Source organism: Manis javanica, chromosome 1 (genome assembly GCF_040802235.1).
Source record: "Manis javanica isolate MJ-LG chromosome 1, MJ_LKY, whole genome shotgun sequence".
Taxonomy (NCBI): Eukaryota; Metazoa; Chordata; class Mammalia; order Pholidota; family Manidae; genus Manis; species Manis javanica.
Window position 1 is genome coordinate 185,857,068 of NC_133156.1, and position 21,547 is coordinate 185,878,614.

At 37.6% G+C, this 21,547-nt stretch overlaps 1 long non-coding RNA gene across 6 annotated transcripts in view; it reads left to right on the forward strand.

The window, feature by feature from the left end:
* The window catches only part of LOC118973099 (uncharacterized), a 36,234-nt gene that overhangs the window by 11,178 nt on the left and 3,509 nt on the right, over window positions 1-21,547 (forward strand). Inside the window, exons 2-8 of one of the 6 annotated variants that reach the window (XR_012120897.1) lie at window positions 384-490; window positions 1,219-1,334; window positions 2,086-2,173; window positions 3,019-3,215; window positions 3,906-4,053; window positions 14,573-14,786; window positions 15,425-15,534. This is a non-coding gene — a long non-coding RNA (uncharacterized lncRNA). The remainder of the gene's footprint in view (window positions 1-383; window positions 491-1,218; window positions 1,335-2,085; window positions 2,174-3,018; window positions 3,216-3,905; window positions 4,054-14,572; window positions 14,787-15,424; window positions 15,535-21,547) is intronic. The other 5 variants (XR_012120908.1, XR_012120900.1, XR_012120910.1 and 2 more) reach the window with 5 other exon arrangements.

Consider the following 21,547-nt stretch of genomic DNA (forward strand, 5'->3'; position numbering starts at 1 on the left):
GATTTCTTCAGGGTCTCAGTTGCCTTTTGCTATATATTCCAAAGACAATGAATTCCACTGTGGATTCTTAAACTTAAATGAAATTCTCAGATTTTGACACAGAGTTGGAGAAGACTGTCCAGTTGCTTAGTATTTATTTATTTATTTATTTATTTATTTATTTATTTATTTATTTATTTATTTATTTATTTTAGCAAACTGGCCAGGACATAAATATGACATAAAATATGGTTTTATGACCACACATACATCAAAGTATTCTTTCCATCTTTTCCCTCTTGGCTTAAGCATACAAGGGGTAAATGTGGGCCAGTAGCTCTTACGGTACACCTGTCTGCCTAGCTTCACTTATAAAAGTTTGTTTGCTCTTATGTTATGTGTAGGTCCCCAAAGCTTTACTGTTTCTTCATGAAAAGGATAGCATCTCTGTCTATGTACTGCAATATTCACTCCAGTGTTTCCAAGTCTCAGCTGTGATTGCTGTCATTAGGTGTGTTTCTTCATTGTCACCCAACTTGATCTCTTTATTTTTTTTTATTGAAGGGTAGTTGACACACAGTATTACATTAGTTTCAGGTGTACAACACAGTGATTCAACATTTATATACATGATAATTCTAGCTACCAGCTATCACCATACAAAGTTGTTACAATATTTTGACTATATTCCTTATGCTATACATTACATCCCGTTTACTTATTTATTTTACAATTGGAAGTCTGTACTTTTTTTTTTTGTTTTTTGTTTTTTGTTTTTTGAGAGAGCGTCTCTCATATTTATTGATCAAATGGTTGTTAACAACAATAAAATTCTGTATAGGGGAGTCAATGCTCAATGCACAATCATTGATCCAACCCAAGCCTAATTTTCATCAGTCTCCAATTTTCTGAAGCATAACGAACAAGTTCTTATATGGAGAACAAATTCTTACATAGTGAATAAGTTACATGGTGAACAGTACAAGGGCAGTCATCACAGAAACTTTCGGTTTTGATCACGCATTATGAACTATAAACAATCAGGTCAAATATGAATATTCGTTTGATTTTTAACTTGATTTATATGTGGATACCACATTTCTCTCTTTATTATTATTATTTTTAATAAAATGCTGAAGTGGTAGGTAGATGCAAGATAAAGGTAGAAAACATAGTTTAGTGTTGTAAGAGAGCAAATGTAGATGTTGATCTCTTTTTAATCTATGGCTTTGGTGACAGTCCCCCTCAAACTAGAAGACCTACCTGTTAAGAAGGCAGCATAGCTTAATACAGTCATTCTCAAAGTGTGGTCCCTGGACCAGGGGCGTCATCATCACCTGAGAACTTGTTAGAAGGTAAGTTTCGAGGTTTCACCCATTGAATCAGGAAATCTGTATCTGGGACCTGCAATCTGAGTTTTAACATGCCCTCCAGGGAATGCTGATGCAGGAATAAGTTTGAAAACTACTGGCTTGGTTGTTCATGGTAAAGCTCTGGCTTAGACTGCCTGAATTTAAATATTTAACCTCCAAGTCATGTAACCTCCCTGTGCCTCAGTTTTCCTCATCAATGAATGGAATAATAATAGTACCATCATACTGTAGTGAGATTACATTGAGATAATACATGGGAAAGGTTTAGCAAGGCCTGATACCTGGTGAGCACTTCATAGATTTTAGCTACTATTTTTCAAATTTTGCCCATTCTCTACTCTTAGAGTACCTCTTCCAATATGTCACCCTTCCAGCCCTTGCTGAGTTGGCCCCTTCCCTTCCCTTGAATGTCCTTGCCACCTCTCTTCACCACTTCAGATGTTAGAAAACTAAGGGAGAGGGATGCATATATTTTTCTGTAGTCAAATACACATATTCCTCTCAAAACTTATCAAGCCTAATGATGAACAAACAGAGTACAGCACATTTAATTTTTTTCTTAGATTTGGTTCCTATTTTAACTATATTTCCTTTGTGGCCCACATGATATTTTTTTCAGGCCTTGGGAATGTGAACCAGTACTTATTTTCATGGCTGGTATAATTGATATGTGGATGGATGAGAGTGTGTTTTCGCCCTGTCTTCAATGATGAATCATTCTTGTTTGTTCTAGATGCTTCTGGACTTGTTATCCTGTGTCATTTCTAACTGGTGCCAGTTTTTGACAAATGATAGCAGCAAGACGTGGTGTGCTACCTCAGGTTCTTATTTTCCCTGGGTGTTTGGATATAATAATTTTAGAGACAGCCACATTGCTAATGAGTCTTGCCCTCCAGAGCTCAGCACAGAGGAGGCCCTCACTAGCCTATCAGATGCTTTCTTTGAAAATGTTGGAAGTGTGAGAGAGTATAAGATGAATGGACATTTGTGTATCACATTCTTTGAGAATTGAATAGAGGATTTATGGTGTTCCCTGACTTGACACACTTCACACTTGTCATGTTGGCACATTGCATTATACTCTGCTGCCCATGGGGCTTTTGATGATGTTTCAGAGATAGGTAATAGTGCCTTTGTGCTGTATCCATATATTTGTGGAGAAAGATCCAATATTTAAAACAAAGTTACAGGGGAAGCCATCCCTATCAACCAAATGCAAATGCTTACCTCTGCTCTGTCTTGTATTTCCAATGCTTTACTTAGACACATGTAGCCCTTCTCCAGCTAGAGATGATCCACATAGAGTTACAATGTAACCCATAATCAGTGCTATTTCTATATGCACGTTTTAATATCTACTTGGGGTAACAACAATGAGTGACTACTACTATGGCAGCTACAGTACAATACAAAGAACACTGGATTAGGTATCATGAACTCTCTATTCTGACCCTAACTTGACTATAGACCTGCTGTATATGGGTTTAGATGACTCTCTTATGGTGATATACCAATTGCCTCATCTATCACATGGGCATTAGAATTCCTGTCTAGCCTACTTCTCAGAAGGAAAACATTAGAACTCATTTTGAAAAGTATGGAAGTGACAGAAAAACCCCTATATGATTTGATGAGGCAGTTGGAATGCAAATGTATTTGCCCTTAGTTTTACAGAAAGAGAAACAGAGCCTTTAATAGGGGGATTTTTCCAAGAAGCACAGTAAGTGATGGACAGAGAAGGTCTGGATGTCTGTTATGCTCCTTTAAATGAAGAACCCTGAGATTACTACCCCTGGACCATGTTCAAAAGGTTACTGCATACCTTGGCAGAGAGGAACTGGCAACAGCTATGCTGCATTCAAGGTTAGAGGCTTTTTGTCCACCTTTCCAGGAAATTTGTTAGCAATCCTTGAATGAGAAGGGGCCCAAATAATGGCAATTATCAAATTTCCCACTGGTCAGGCAGCAGAGGCCACAAGTGGGTTAATTTTCATTAAAGAAAATTTCAATTGATTATTTCATGGACACCTGAATTAGTCAGCTAAGAGTCTTACTGCATGCATGTAATGATGAGCACTCTATGTTTACTGCTTCCTATGAAATTAGGACTCTCTGTTCAGTACTGGTATATCTTTTTCATATGTGTCCTGTTTTCACCATTAGAGTGTCACTGAGAGCAGAAACTTTGATTTTTACTTCTTTGTTATCTTCTCAAATCCTCTAGGTCAGTGCTAATTAAATATAGGCTTGTCAACTTTGAGTGAAGGTAGTCTGAAAACACCTGGAATAAGAAGAAAAGAAAGATATCAGTCTATAGTATTGTGTCTCATCTAACCCCCAAATAAATTAGGATCCCTTTAAGACATTATCTCTCAGGACTGACTGCATGTATTCCCCAACTCCAATATTTTTGTTTGCATGTAAGGCTGCCTGCATTGCTTGTGGGTCCTTGTGTTAAATCCAGGGGCCCTGGAGGTGCTGACAGCTTTCCCTTTCTGTGATGCACCCTTAAGTAAGTAGCCTAGCATCTTTTCTTTCCTGTTTATGTCACAGAGGTAACACCAGCTTCGTCAGAGTCCACCTCAAACGATCTGGAATCAAGTGAGAAGTCCTGAAAACCTAAAGGAACATCACAGGAAGTGGTGGTGGTAAAGACGGGACTGTGGATTTCTAGACCCACCAGTATCAGAGTCTTAGTCATGTGTGCATTCTTCTTAGCATTTGGGTCACTAAGTTATACTGTTGGTTTCATGAGAAGGGTTCATGTAAGGTTGAGCTGCATAACATTGGTCTATGTATATGAAGTGAAGGGACCTGAGTTTTGAATATGCTGGAATGTCTTTGCATTATTTATGTATTGCTGTGTAACAAATTATGCCAAAATACAGCAGCTTAAAACAACACACATTTATTGTCTAAGTTTTTATGTTTCAGGAATCCAGATACAGCTTAGTTGGATTTTCTGCTTCAGTGTCTCTTACAAGGCTGCAATCAAGCTGTTAGCCAAGGGGCTCATTCTCACCTGAAGACATCTAAAGACCTAATAGACATCTACAGAACTCTACACCCAAAAGCAGCAGGATATGCATTTCTCTCAAGTGCACATAGAACATTTTCCAGAACAGACCACACACTAGGCCACAAAAAAAGCCTCAGAAAATTCAAAAAGATTGAAACTCTACCAACCAACTTTTCATATCACAAAGGTATAAAACTAGAACTAAATTGTACAAAGAAAACAAAAAGGCTCACAAACACATGGAGATTTAACAACATGCTCCTAAATAATCAATGGATCAAAGATCAAATTAAAACAGAGATCAAGTAGTATATGGATACAAATGACAGCAACAGCACAAAGCCCCAACTTCGGTGGGATGCACCGAAGGCAGTTCTAAGAGTAAAGTATATAGCAATCCTGGCCTATTTAAAGAAGGAAGAACAATCCCAAATGAATAGTCTAAATTATTGAGACTGGAAAAAGAAGAACAAATGAGGCCCAAAGTCACCATAAAGAGGGACATAATAAAGATCAGAGAAGAAATAAATAAAATTGAAAAGAATTAAACAATAGAAAAAAATCAGTGAAACTAAGAGCTGGTTCTTTGAGAAAATAAACAAAATAGATAAACCCCTAGCCTGACTTATTAAGAGAAAAAGAGAATCAACACACATCAGCAGAATCAGAAATGAGAAAGGAAAAATCATGACAGACACCACAGAAATACAAATAAGTATTAGAGAATACTGAATATCTGTATGCTAACAAACTACATAACCTAGAAGAAATGGACAACTTTCTAAAAAAGTACAATCTTCCAAGACTGACCAAGGAAGAAACAGAAAATGTAAATAGACCTATTACCAGCACTGAAATTGAACTGGTAATCAAAAAACTACCAAGAACAAAACCCACAGACCAGACGGACTCACCACTAAATTTTATCAGACATTTAGAGAATACATAATACCCATTCTCCTTAAAGTTTTCCAAAAAATAGAAAAGGAGGTAATACTGTCAAACTCATTCTATGAAGACAGCATCACTATAATACCAAAACCAGGCAAAGACACCACAAAAAAAGAAAACTATAGACCAACATCCCTGATGAACATAGATGCAAAAATACTCAACAAAATATTATCAAATTGAATTAAGAAATACATTAAGAGGATCATACACCATGATCAAGTGGGGTTCATCTAAGGGATGCAAGGATAGTACAACATTCAAAAATCCATCAACATCATCCACCACATCAACAAAAAGAAGAACGAAAACCACATGATCATCTCCGTAGATGCTGAAAAAGCATTCGACAAAGTTCAACATCCATGCAGGATAAAAACTCTCAACAAAATGGGTATAGAGGGCAAGTACTTCAACATAATAAAGGCCAAATACGACAAACCTACAGCCAACATTATGCTTAACAGTGAGAAGCTGAAAGCTTTTCCCCTAAGATCAGGAACCAGACAGGGATGCCCACTCTCCCCACAGTTATTCAACATAGTACTGGAGGTCCTAGCCATGGCAATCAGACAACACAAAGAAATAAAAGGAATCCAGATTAGTAAAGAAGAAGTCAAACTGTCACTATTTGCAGATGACATGATATTCTACATAACAAACAGTTAAAGAATCCACTCCAAAACTACTAGAACTAATGTCTGAATTCAGCAAAGTTGCAGGATACAAAATTAATACACAGAAATCTGTGGCTTGCCTATACACTAATGATGACTAGCAGAAAGAGAAATCAGGAAAACAATTACATTCACAATTGATTAAAAAAGAATAAAATACCTAGGAATAAACCTAACCAAGGAAGTGAAAGACCTATACCCTGAAAACTACAAGACACTCTTCAGAGAAATTAAAGAGGACACTAACAAATGGAAATTCACCCAGGCTCTTGGGTAGGGAGAATTAATATTGTCAAAATGGCCATCCTGCCTAAAGCAATCTACAGATTCAATGCAATCCCTATCAAAATACCAACAGCATTCTTCAAAGAACTGGAACAAATAGTTCTAAAATTCATATGGAACCACAAAGACCCCAAAGAGCCAAAGCAATCCTGAGAGGGAAGAATAAAGCAGGGGGAATCTCACTTCCCAACTTCAAGCTCTACTACAAAGCCACAGTAATCAAGACAATTTGGTACTGGCACAAGGACAGACCCATAGACCAGTGGAACAGAATAGAGAGTCCAGATATTAATCTGAGTATATATGGTCAACTAATATATGATAAAGAAGCCATGGACATACAATGGGGGAATGACAGCCTCTTCAACAGCTGGTGTTGGCAAAACTGGACAGCTACATGGAGGAGAATGAAACTGGATCATTGTCTAACCCCATACACAAAATTAAACTCAAAATGGATCAAAGACCTGAATGTAAGTCATGAAACCATAAAACTCTTAGATGAAAACATTGTCAAAATTCTCTTGGACATAAACATGAGCAACTTCTTCATGAACATATCTCCCCAGACAAGGAAAACAAAAGCAAAAATGAACAAGTGGGACTATACCAAACTAAAAGGCTTCTGTACAGCAAAGTACACCATCAGTAGAATAAAAAGGTATCCTACAGTATGGTAGAATATATTCATAAATTACATATCAAATAAGGGGTTGACATCCAAAATATATAAAGGGCTCATGCACCTCAACAAACAAAAAGCAAATAATCGAATTAAAGAATGGGCAGAGGAGCTGAACAGACAGTTCTCCAAAGTAGAAAGTCAGATGGCCAACAGGCACATGAAAAGATGCTCCACATTGCTAATCATCAGAGAAATGCAAATTAAAATCACAATGAGATATCACTTCACACCAGTTAGGATGGCCACCATCCAAAAGACAAACAACAGCAAATGTTGGCAAGGTTGTGGAGAAAGGGGAACCCTCCTACACTGCTGGTGGGAATGTAAATTAGTTCAACCATTGCAGAAAGCAGTATGGAGGTTCCTCTAAAAACTAAAGTAGAAATACCATTTGACCCAGGAATTCCACTCCTAGGAATTTACCCTAAGAATGCAGGAGCCCAGTTTGAAAAAGACATATGCACCCCTATGTTTATCGCAGCACTATTTACAATAGCCAGGAAATAGAAGCAACCTAAGTGACTATTAGTAGATGAATGGATAAAGAAGTGGTACATATACACTATGGAATATTATTCAGCCATGAAAAGAAAATAAATCCTACCATTTGCAACAACACGGATGGAGCTAGAGGGTATTATGCTCAGTGAAATAAGTCAGGCAGAGAAAGAAAAGTATCAAATGATTTCACTCATCTATGGAGTATAAGAACAAAGAAAAAACTGAAGGAGCAAAACAGCAGCAGACTCACAGAACCCAAGCATGGACTAACAGTTACCAAAGGGAAAGGGACCTGGGAGGATGGGTGGGAACAGAGGGATAAGGGGGAAAAAGGGATTGGGGGACATGGGGAAGGCAGTATCATACAGAGGAGACAAGTAGTGATTCTATAGCATCTTGCTACACTGATGGACAGTGACTGTAATGGGGTATGTGGTGGGGACTTGGTGATGGGGTGGTCTAGTAACCATAATGTTGCTCATGTAATTGTACATTAATGATTCAAAAAAAGAAGAGCTTCACTTCTTCTTTACTGCTTTAACAACCGTGAAACCCAGTTTGGTTGGGAGAAGGGCCATCGAGTGAAAGGTAATTATAGGGAAAGAAAAGAAAATCAGCTAACATATCTCAATATTATTCCACATTATATTGGAAATAGATGTTTAAGGGTCTTGCTCCCTCTTATATTTTAAGTACCTTGGGGGCAAGAGCCAAGTCTTAGTCACCTTTGTAACATCAGTAGTTGGTATGATACCTGAGCCCCAGTAGATAAACTGTTTGAACTGAACAAAGGTACTACTTGAATATTTCACACCTTTGTATCTTTTTCTTTTTCACTAGCAAGTAAAGGCAGTGTATGTTCATAGTTAAGAGCATGTATTCCAAACGCAGACCACCTGAGTTAAAATTGTGTTTTTGCCCATTACTAGGAGTTTGATCTTGATCAAATGACTCACTCTCTTCCTGCCTCACTCTCCTTATCTGTAAAACAGGAATATGGATGATGATATGGCTTCTCTGATATGGTGGTTGTACAGTAAATGAATTAATATATGTAACATGCTCAGGCCAGTCCTTGGTACAGATTGTATATGCGTTAGCTATGACTATTCCCTCTTCTAAAAACTCTCCTGTCCTTGTCAACCTGGCTAATTTCTCCTTCCCATCTCCTTCAAACATCCTTTAGAGAGATTTATTTAAGCTCTCTCTACCAGAAAGTATCCCTTTTCCCTGGGTTGAGTTGAGTACTAACCCTTTATCCTCTCTTTCTTCACTTTGTGTTTTCAGCCTTTTATAAGGCACATCCCACTGTATTATAAAGGAGTTAGTTCCACATCCCCTTTGTACTGTCCTATACCTTGTTATTCATCTTTATATTCCCAGTACTTATTACAATGCCTGGCATATAACAGCTACCAAACAAGCGCATCAGAGAAGTGAGTAAAGATTCATCTGCTTTAATTACTACTCTTGTAGCTCACTTGAAAGTGCAAGTACAGCTTTGCGTCTGTCCAATGCCTTACATTTTCTATACCTGGGATCAGTCTTGCCCATGATAGACGGGATTCTTGGTTCCCTCAATAAACTCAGAGAATGTGGCTCATTGGGGGCAGAATGCCTTTGAAGGAAATATGTGTGCTGGTCCTACTTTGAACTATATTATAGAATGATTCATCTTCCGTGAGCCACATAACATCAAATCAGGGATCCCATCCACTCTCATCTTTCATTCCTTCTTCAGTTGCTCATTTTTTTCTCCCCTCTTCCTGTTTCATCCATCTCACCTCCTGCCATGCCTGTGCAGACACACAGACATGGACACACATCTTTGATCCTGCTGACACCAATGGCACTAAGGAAAGAAGTTCAATATGTGCACTGGTGTAAAAACATAGTAATAACAATCCTTCAAAATGATAATCACAGGCAGCCTAGGGAAATTCAGGAGCTCTTCTGCTTTGTGCTTTCTGTAGTCTTTAGTGTTTTTCTTTGGTGTTTAAAAGCAAAGGTAGCTGCAGTTTGCTTTACCTGAGAGTTGCTAGTGAGCTGGCACTCAACAAACAGGTAGTTCTGGCACTCCCATGCTGAGTGGCAGGCAGAGTGGGGAGTTGTTTTGTGCCCCATCTCATATACCCAGCAGAGCACCATCTCCCATTTGCAACCAGTTACTCAGCTGCATTTCATGTTTGTGATTGTATTGACAAGGAGAAAGGTGCTGTTTTTGGCAGCATCCCTTTGCTTCCTGAGCTGCCTCGGGCATTTAGAAAATGCAGGAGGCACATTCTGACTTGGTTACCACCTGACACCTCTTCTGCTTATCTAAGCCCAGATTATCCATCGGGAACCCACAGTCAGCATCCTAACTAGGCAGCTGTTCACTGGATCCCTGTTCATCTTCCTGTAGCTCCTGCTTCTGCCCTCTTGCCAAATCCAACATCCAGGGGCAGAGAGAACAGACTGTTTGCCCTATTTGTTCTTCCAGGACAGCCATGCCCAGCTCCCCTGGTAGAGAATCAAGGCAGACACTGTCGATGTTGTTGTATTTTGACTTTGTATTCCTCCTCCTGTCAGCAGGAGCAAGGAAAGCCTGGGACCTCAAAACCGAACACCACTCGGAGCTGACTAAGCTGGCAGTTTCTAACTCTGATTCAAAAATTTAATGTTCTGTTTTGTTTATGGAAGGTAAAATACATCTTTCTGTTTTGGGGTAGTGGCTGGTTAGAGGAATCATAAAACAACTTGGATGTTCCTTGGTGATCCACCAACTATGTTAAATAAATATTTGATGATTTATAAATGAATGAGACACATACAGATTAGATTTTCTTCTGAATACACACTGGCATGGACAACACTGGCAAAGCCAGTCTTGATTTAGTATTGTCTGGGGCACTTAAAATGCAGATTGCCAGCTCTGAAGATGGGGCATTTCTAGATATGCTGGCATGTAGCCTGGTATAATTACGGTGAATGACATTTTTCTGTTACTCTTTTGATTAGATGTGGAAGTGATGCTAGTTTCTATGTATTTTCATCACATTTTCAAAGATAAGCATTTAACCATCTTCTATTATAGACACCAAAGGGAAAAATCAGGAGCATGAATCTAGAAGTTATAAAACTCACCTTCCATATAATTTCTTAAAAATTGTTTTTCCAAAATATTTTCTTGGAAACATAAATTGTAGGCATGGGGAAAAGCTGATGTTAAAGTTGGCAGAAATTTCCAGCCAAGTAATGTAAAAAAATATCAGGCATTGCCTTAACTTTCAAAATTGCCTTACCACTGATTTAAGTAAGATAGACTTAGAAATACACTTAGAACTTAAAATTGTTCAAAATAGTTGCAAAAAATCCTTCCAAATTATAATATCTATTTGTCATTTTTTGACAATGATCTTTAATATATGATTTTTGGTTATGAGGTTCCCTTTATATTATATTGAGCTATGGGTTATTTGGTAGGCTAACCATAAGCTGAGAATGATTTTTGTTTGCTAGCCAAAAATCAATTCCTAAGCTACTGTTTTTAAATAGCCAGTTAGCTGAACTTTGAGCATCCACTTCTGTTGCAGAAGAGCTCAAGTGTTTTGGCTCCATACCTATGGAGAATATACTAATAGCTAACACATGTTGAATGCTTTTCACGGACCAGGCATTCTCCTAAGCCCTTCAAATTATTTTCCCAGTTAATCATAAGAACCCTATGAATTAAGTTAGTATTGCTATCCCCATTTTCCAGATGAGAAAACTAAGACACAAACAATTTAAATTATCTGCCTTAGTGATAGAGTGGAGATTTGAACTCACCATTATGCTAAAGCAAATATCAGAGCTGAGTTATTTCTTGAAAAAAAATGCCCCAGGATGAGAAAATTGAGGCCCAAGGTGGAAATTTCTTGCTTAGGTTTATATAACTAACATGGAAGGACTTGGAACGTGCTGAGAAGAGCACGCAACACAGATTCTAGGCCAGAATGGGGTTTTATTTGATGCAGCCTTATTTCTTGTTGTGTGACCAGCAAAAATCACTTTCTCCTATTGATACTCAATATGTGACCATGCAAATATGATATCATGCAATGTTCGATCAATTTGTAGCAAATACCCAGCAAGTGCTACCCCTGGGAGTAGAATACAGCCCCTGGGGGCACTTACAGTCTAATGAGAGAGCAGATGGGAAAGTGGAATTATGCAAGCACTACACTGTGTCAGAGAAGTATGTGCATGGTAAAGGATGCTTTTCTGAAGACGTAGTTTGGTTTTGGAGTTAAATTTCAGAAATGTAAATAATTCAGTATGATTGCAGTGAGGTATGTGGGGCAGGTCCTACATGTCATTCTAAGTAGTTTAAACTTGGACATGCACGCTATGGGAAGTTATTCAAGAATTTTAAGCATGGGGTGATCTATTCAGTTTTACATTTAAGAAAGTTTACACTGCTGGCAACAGAAAGATGGCTTGAAGGTAACACCACTAAAGATAAGAGACTGTAAGAGTTCAAAGGAGCAGCAATATGCTGAAGTAAGGCAGAGGTGGATGCCAGGGAGCAATTGGAAAGGTTTGAGAGGTATTTAGGAGGTAGAGTCAAATGAGCCTGGTTATTAGATATGATGAGACTCAAGATTATGAAGACTTCATAAGTTCAACTTCCCTCTTGTGGGCTGGTGGACAGTTGAATGGTGATATCATTCAAAAAGATGGGAAACTGATGTGGGCATATTTTGAAGAGAAAACAGTACATTCTTCCCTTCATATATATAGTTTGGTGAGTAAGTGAGAGATCTAGGTTTCCAAGAGGCTGTTTGACACGTGGGTCAGGAACTCTGGGGAGATACCCATCCCATAAGCACAGATTTGAGTCATCCCTGCCAAAGCCATGAGCATGTCATCTCCAAGGACAATGAATGAAGTGAGAAGGAAGGGAGATAGGACCCTGAGAGACATTGACATTTTGAAGGAAGGCAAATGAGGGGCTAGCAAAAGGCCCAGAAAAATTTCATACAAAACAATCAGGAAGGGAACTGGGGAGAAGAGTGTTCTGCAAGCAAATGGATGGAAAAGCTTTAAGAAAATGTTTGTTTAGAGGGTTGAGTGCTCCTGAGACACCAGGATGACCAGAGGTGGCAATTAGAATTGCACAAGTGACCCTGGTGGGGCGAGTTCTGTGGAAGCATTTGTCAGGGTAAAAGCTAAAATGCAGGTGATGGGGAGCAAATGAGACATGAGACAGGGAGCCAAATAACTCAAGTTGCTTTCCCATGGCAACAAAGCAAAGTATGAGACCAGGCAGTAGTTAGAAGAGGCCATAACATAAAGGGAAGATCTAAAATAGGAGATAGTGAGCATGCTTCTGACCTCCAGACAAGAAGTCAGCAGCAAAGGATGGTTGATTCTATAGGAGAGAAGTTTAATTAATGGAGTGAGGAGGTAGAACCGGGTGAGCTCCAGAGCATAGGTGCAAGAATCAAGGTTAGCTCAAACAAGGACTAACTTAAAAAAATACTTATCAAAGTTACAGATATAATATACATATGTATAATGTCTATCGATCTAGATATAGTATCAATCTAATAGTACAGTAGTGGATGATGTAAAACAATAGTCCTCTCTACCATCCTCTATCCCCGTTCTATTAGAAAGAAGGGATGTTTTCATATTAAAATGAATTCAGGGTCCAGCGCGATAGTCGGGCGGGGCGCCGGGCGGCTCCGGGGCGGGCGGCTGGGGGACGCTCGGTCCTCCCCGTGCCCCTCCGGTGCCGCCAGCGCCAGCTTCACCGGCGCGAATCCCTCGCGGGCCCCCGGCTCCTGGGCAGGTGTCTCCGTGAGGAGAGGACGCGGGCCCCCAGTTCCGAAGCCGCCATTGACATTTCAGCTAGGAGGTGCAAGAACCAAGTCCTGACCAGTGGAGTTCATGCCGCATTCTGTTTTTGAGATCTGTTTTCTGATCCAGGCAAGATTTGGATGCAAAGGAGGGAATAAAAGTCCATCTGCTTAGTGGCAAACCCACCTGCTTCAACTGCGCATTTGTCCTTTTTTCTTCATAACAATTTTTATGGCTGCTGATGAAATCCCTCTCCACTAAAACTGTGAATTTATTTGAATGAGAATCCTAATGTGCTTGACCCTGTTTTCCTTCTTACAATTTCCATATGAAAACCAGGCATTCATAAATTATTAGGAGAAATAATATAATTGAGAATGTTAAACAAAAGATGTACTCTTTCAAATCTGTGGAGATGCTTAGAACTCTGAGATGTACAATGTTTTTATTTACAGCTTAGTGCAGAAAAAAATATATGAAGACATAGCACTGAACATATATTCAATATTGCTTTTACAATATTGCTTCTCACCTAAAGGATAAGAATAAATTTCCTACTTTCCATATTAAAATGGGTTCATTGTTTTATATTGATTATGTAAATAATATACCTTCAATGGAAATAATTTCAATAGTTTATACAAATATGAATAAATACAACATATAAATGTATAGATTTATGTATAAATTAATAGTTAAAACAAATACAAATATAAAAATAAAGTTTTCTTAAAATCGAACCTCCTAAAATAATCACATTGAGGGGAACTTTTTTTATATGTGCTATTTTTTCCCTACTCTTCTTTGCCCCACATTAGCTTTATGCTACTTTACCGTATGAATCCCTGTTAACATCCTAGTGGGTGGCCTTCTATATAGTTCTATATTTATGTAAATACACAAACACACACACACACACACACACACACACACACACACCTTTTGTTGGTCATCGTTTAACCCCCCCCCCAAATAGATTATGCAATATGCATGTCCTTCTTGTATCTTGCTTTACTTAATAATGCATTGTGGAATCACTCTGAGTCATCTGGTATTTCTCTAATTCATTCTTTTGCTATGTAATATTCCAATACAAGGCTATATTTGCTATATTTAAACATTCCTTTCTTAAAGAACATTCACTTTCAGTCCACTACAAACAGCTCTGCAATAAATGTCATTGCACATATGCCCTTCTATATTAGTACTTGTATTTCTATGGAATAGATTACCAGAGTAAAATCACAGGATCAATGGGTTTTTTTTGTTTTAATAGCTGTTGCCCAGTTGCCCAGTGTGTGAGGTGTGGTGCTCCTTCGTGTACCTTCCTGTACTGCAGAAGCCAGAAGGCAAAAACCTGCACTTCCCAGAATCCATTGCAGCCAGAATGTGACTTCACATTGGCCAATCTGATCCAGGCAAGATTTGGAATACGGAAGTGAAGTGGAGACCTCAGTTCTGCTGCTGCCTATGAAATTTTTCGCTGGAATGTAAGGACATGGAAATGTTTGTGTATGTTTGTTTTCCTGAAGTAGCACCAGCAAATGTCCCCATGTCGAGAAATACATCAAATGTCCAACAATAGAGGGAAAATTAAGTTGTAGAAGAGTCAGATGATGGGTACTATGCACCAATGGAAATAAATGAGCTAAAACTACTCATATCAACCCCAAATATCTCAATAACAGACTCTGGAGGCAAGGAAGGTCATAAAGAACGTACACAGTGTGGCTGACACGGTGCCCTCCCGCTGTCCCTTTAGCTCTCCTGACTGTAGGCAGCTGTGCTGGGCTCCAGCGGTGGCCAGTGGGCCATCAACAGGTTGCAATGAGGGGCCTCGGCTTTTCTGCCTCAGGCTTCTCTCAGAATCACAGGAAACCACTCAGCTCACGCAAGGGAGTTAAGCCCCTCACAGCAACCCTTATTAGGCAAATGGAGATAAAGTCACTGACTAATGCCCCATCTCTTTCCCTTTGGTCTGGTGGACCAATTTTGAATAGTTTTACACATTTTCACAGAGGGCACACAATAGGGCTGTGCCTCAGCTGCCCACAGCAATAATCTGCTCCATAATGTGCTTTTATTTGCTTTCTCCCTTCTCTCTACCCTCTACACTTTTGCTTCCCAGGTTCAGTTCCAAAATAGACTACCTGCACCCAAGTCCTTCTCTCAGGCATTGCTTTCAAGGAAACGCAAACTGTGACAGTGTGGTTCCATTTGTGTGCAGTTCAAAAACAGGTAATATTAAGTATCATATAGGGAGATATGCATGTGAGATAAACTATGAAGAAAACCAAGGGAATGGTTAATATACGATTAGTGTAATATGCTCACCCCTGGGAGAAGAGAAAGAGCTATATTCTGGGTAGGACATACAGTGGTTTCAAAGGTGCTGGTCATGTTTTATTCTTTAATTTGTGTATTAGGTACATACACCTGTTTCATTACCTTGTTAAATTTTTGGTTCTCAACTTTTTAGTCTCAGGAATCCAGTATACCCTTAAAAATGATTGCAGATTCCAAAGGACTTATGTTAATGTGAGTTTTAGCTAATGATATTTACTGTATTCAAAATGAAAACTGAGCTATTTGTGTTTATTTGAAAATTATAGTAATAAGCTCATTACCTGGTCACATAAATAATTGATTTTTATGAAAATAGCTATTTTCCATAACAAACACCAAACAAAGCAAAACAAAACTGAGGAAAGTGAAATCACTTTTCATTTTTCCAAATCTCTTTAATGGCTGGCTAAATAAAAGACAGCTAGAGTCTTATATCTGCTCTGTCTTTCTAGTGAGTCTATCGAATTATACAATTTGAAGAATATGAAGCAATTTGGTGCAGTTAGAAAATGGATGAGTATTTTAGTAGCTTTTTAAAAAAATTTAACTGTGTATATTCTTTGATACTACATCCAAACTTGACAAGTGGTAATTTCTAAAAGGTTAGTTGTAGTTTAGTATCTGAAACTATATCATTGAACTTTTAATACAATGTTACAGTGAAATCCATTGGTTGTCTTGCACTTTGAATGGATCTTTTACCCATGAACTATTTTATGACATCATGCATTGGTCATTTGGAAACTAATGGTTCACTGAGTTATGCAGATCTAAACGTTGCCACATTTCATTCTACATAAAAAAAAAAATCACATTTATCAATAACCACCAATGTCATAAAAAAAGTCTTTAAATATTGGAAACCGTCAAGCTCATAATGTTGAATACAGGTTTTCCAAAATTCTAATTATTTCCTTGAAAGCTCAGGTTCTGCAATTTGCAACCAATACTGTCAGTTGTTTTTCTTGAAGTGACAGGCTCACTTCGTTCCTGCTTAAGAAAACGTCTGTCTGCCAGATGCCCATGCCTAAATAATCATAGTTGTCTGTCAGTCGTTCTTTCCAGTACAAATCATGCTATTTGAGCAAAGCAGCTAGTTCAGCTCACAACACAAACAGCTACACAGTGCTTCCCCTCAAGACAACCGTCATACTTCCCCTGGGTAGCAGAACTGCTTGTGCCTGTGTCCCATCTCATTATGTGTTCCTAAGTCAAGATTTAGTAAAGTTAATAATTTTTACAGCGTTATCAAGGACATTCTTAAGCGAAGCTGGCATTCCTCTATCTGAACGTGTGTATTGATGGAGAATATAGTGACTACAAATACCGTTTGGTGCCACTGCTTCGGTTCAGGCCCACCATTGTTTTTTGTGTCATGGGCACAAATGTCAGCACAGTGAAAAAGGCAAAAAATGTCTCAGTATTGTTATGAAAGTGGTTTTGGACCCCTGAAAGGGTCTCAGGGAACTCTAGCCCAAGCTTTAAGAACTTTAAGTTGTATATATATTATATACACCTTTTTAATATATATGTATGTCCCAATAATGAAAAATACAAGTCAAGTTCCTGTGCTGTGAATAGACATTTTGTGTCTCATTTCCTTTGTTAGTTGGATAAAAAGCAGAGTTCTGGTTGAATGGGCTCCCTCTTTTCTCCTGTGGCAATCCTACCAAATACTACCACTTCCTTCTCCTCCCCCAAGTCATGCAAGCATTTGGCCTTTTTTAAAATTAATAAACAATATTTTCAGAGCACTTTTAGGTTCACAACAAAATTGAGTGGTAAGTACAGCTGGTTCCCATATACTCCCTGTCCCCACACACAACAACCTTCCCCACTATTGATATGCTGTACCACAGTGGTACATATGTCACAGTCGATGAACTAACACTGACACCTTGTTATCACCTGAAATCTATAGTTTGCATTAGGGTTCACTCTTGTTGCATGCTCTGTGGGTTTTGAAAAAATAATAAAAACACGTATCCACAATTGTACTATCATACAGAATAATTTCACTGCTCTAAAAACTGTGCTCTGTCCATTCATTCCTCCTTCTCCCTGGTCCTTGGCAATCGCTGTTCCTTTCATGTTTCTATAGTTTTGTCTCTTTAAGAATGTCATTTAGTTGGAATTGTATAGTATGTAGCCTTTTCTGATTAGCTTCTTTCACTTACTAATATGCATGTAAGTTTCCTCCCTGTTTTTCATGGTTTGATAGCTCATTTATTTTGAGCCTTTCATTGTCTAGATATATCACAGTTTATGAATCCATTCACCAACTAAAGGAAATCTTGGTGACTTACAAGTCTTGGTAGTTATGAATAAGCTGTTATGTACATCCTTGTGCATGTTTTTTGTATGGATATAAATTTTCATTTCATTTGAGTAAATACCAAGGAGTGTGACGGCTGAATCATATGATAAGAGTATGTTTGGTTTTGAAAGAAAACTCTGAACTGTCCTCCAAAGTGGCTGAACCATTTTGTATTTCCACCAGCAATAAGTGAGCATTCTTGTTGCTCCATATCCTCATTAGCACTTGGTGTTGTTAGAATTTTAGATTGTGACATTCTAACAGGTGTGTAGTGGTATGTCATATTGTTGTTTTAATTTGCATTTCCCTTATGACAAATAAATATTGAACATCTTTTCATATGTTTACTTGCCATCTGTGTATCTTTTTTGATAAACTACCTTTTAGGTTTTTCACCCCTTTGTAAAATTGGGCTGCTCATTTTCTTATTGGATTTTAAAAGTTCTCTGTATATGTTACATAGCAGTCCTTTATCAGATGTGTTTTTGCAAATATTTTCTCCCAGTCTACGGCTTATCTTCTCATTCTCTTGGCATTGTCTTTCACAGAGTCGAAGTTTTACATTTTAAGTAGTCCAGTTTATCAATTATTTCTTTCACAGATCATGCCTTTGTTGGGGTACTTAAAAAGTTATCCCTCTACTCAAAGCCAGTGAGGTTTTCTCCTATGTTAGCTTCTAGGAGCTTTATAGTTTCGTGTTTTACATTTAGGTCTGTGATCCATTTTGAGTTATTTTTTTGTGAAGGGTGTAAAGTCTGTGTCTAGACTCATTTTTTTGAATGTGAATGTCCAGTTGTCTTAACAACATTTGTAGAAAAGACTATCTTTACTCCATTGTGTTGCCTTTGTTCTTTTGTCAAAGATTAGTTAACTGTATTCATATGAGTCTAATTCCAGGCTCTCCATTCTGTTCCATTGATCTATCTATTCTTTTGCTAATTCCACACTGCCTTGATTGCTGTAGTTTATAGTAAGTCTCAATGTCAAGTAGTGTATGTAAATCCTCCAACTTTGTTCTTGTCATTCAATAATGAATTAGCTATTCTGGGTCTTTTACTTTTCCATTTAAATTTCTGAATTAGTTTCTCAATATCCACAAAATAACTTGCTGGGCTTTTGACTGGAATTGCATAATGCATTGAATTTGTAGATGAAGTTGAGAAGAACTGACATCTTGATGATATTGAGTCTTCTTATCCATGAATGTGAAATATCTCTCCATTTATTTACCTCATCTTTGATATCTTTCATCAAAGTTGTAGCTTCCCTCATACAGATTTTATATATATTTTATCAAATAACATTTGACTTTTATACTCCTAGAAAGCTTATAACTTTTTGACCCAGACAGTTTGAGTCCACCTTTTTGACTTGAGAATATTTTGACAAAGCTTAAAAACTTGGTTTTTAACTCCAGAGTTTTATATTACTGAATAAATAAATGAAAATTTTTAGTAGGTGTCTTCCCAACATGTTTACTAAGAAGGTGTTAAAAAAAGTCTGGAGAGTCATCTCATAGATGAGCTGAGGAATGAAATGGTGGTCAAGGATACCTATTGTAGACATAACTATTTTAACCTAGTCACTTTAAAATGTTGGTAATGACATGGCCCATGTCAAAAGGAGTGCACCCAGATGTCCTGTTTGGGTTACTATTGCTGTGAAAATGCAAGTTGGAGCTGGAATCTAGTCTGAGGGTAAAATCCAGTGCAGCTCAGGTGCTCCAATTGGTAAGCCCCAGAATATACAAATAACGGTTCTTGGATTCTGTAACTATGAGGATATCATTTCATATTGTGCCATGAATCAGAAGCTGCAGCAATTTCTACCCTTGTTTCTTTTATCTTTGATGTTGCCTGACTCTCAGATAATTGTGACACTATTTATGTCTTCCAGCTCATGCATTTCATATCTCCCATTTGTTGCTAGAGTGAATATTTCATGTGGATTTCTAGTATCACTTTTAGTGATTCATAATCACATTCTACAAAGCAACATTTTCCATGCTTGGTTTCAGCTCCAGTGTAGTATTTTTGGAGAGCTTGTTCAATTAGTTTTGGCTTTTCATGAGGCCAAAAATATTCCAACCACTCACAAACAAAAGCAATAATAAATTGGTGGGTAGATGTTATGATTTAACCATGTGTTTTGTTCTGACTAAGAAAATCTCTTGGGTAATTTTGGAAAACCAGTTAAAAAGTAATGAATTTCTAAGTGATTAAGGATTATATTTGTATATGAAACTATCGTTTCTACCATGATATTTCCACTTCTTTTAGACATTTTTAACCCTAATTTTAAAATGTAAAATCACATAATATTATTTAAAATAACAATGTAGTCCTATAGTCAATTAATTTATGACAAAGGAACCAAGAATATACAATGGGAAAAGGAGAGTCTTTTCAATAAATGGTGTTGGGAAAACTGGACAACCACACACAAAAGAATGAAACTGGACCACTATCTAATACCATACACAAAAATTAACTCAAAATGGATTAAAGATTTCAATGTAAAAACCTGAAACCATTAAACTCCTAGAAGAAAACACTGCTTCTTGATATTGGTCTCAGTGATGATTTTTTTCATTGACACCCAAAACAAAGATGACAGAAGCAAAAATAAACAAGTGAGACTACATCAAACTTAAAAGCTTTTACACAGCAAAGAAAACCATCAACAAAATGAAAAGGCAACCTCCTGAATGGGAGAAAATATTTGCAAATCATATATCTGATAAGGGGTTAATATCCAAAATATATCAGGAACTCATATAATTTAATAGCAAACAAACAAGCAATCTGGATGAAAAATAGGCAGAAGATCTGAATAGACATTTTTACAAGGAAAATGTACAGATGGCCAAAAAGTACATGAAACAATGCTCCACGTCACTAATCATCAGGGAAATGCAAATTAAAATTACAATGTGGTATCAATTCACACCTATTAGAATGGCTATTATCAAAAAGACAAGAAATAACAAGTGTTGTTGAGGATGTGGAAAAAAGGAACCATTGTACACTGTTGGTGAGAATGTAAATTGGTGCAGCCCCTATGGAAAATAGTATGGAGGTTCCTAAAATATTTTTAAATAGAACTACCATGGGATTTAACAATTCCACTTCTGGGTATTTAGCCAAAGTAAAACAAAACACCAACTCGAAAAGATATATGCACCTCCATATCAGTGCAGCGTTATTTATAATAGCTAAGATATGGAAACAACCTGTTTTCAACAGTGGATGAATGGATAAAGAAAATGAGGCATATACACACAATGGAATATTATTCAGTGATAAAAAGAATGAAATCCTGATATTTGCAACATGGGTGGACCTGGAAGGTAGTATGCTCAGTGAAATAAGTCAGAGAAAGACAAATACTGTGTGATCTCACTTATATGTGGAATCTAAAGAAAAATAATAAAATATAATAATAATAAAATAAACCAAGCTCATAGATACAGAGAACAGATTGGTGGTTGCCAGAAGTGGGGGTGAGAGGTGGGCAAAGTGGGTGAAAGGGGTCAAAAGGTACAAACTTCCAGTTATAAAATAAATAAGTTATGGTGATATAATGTAC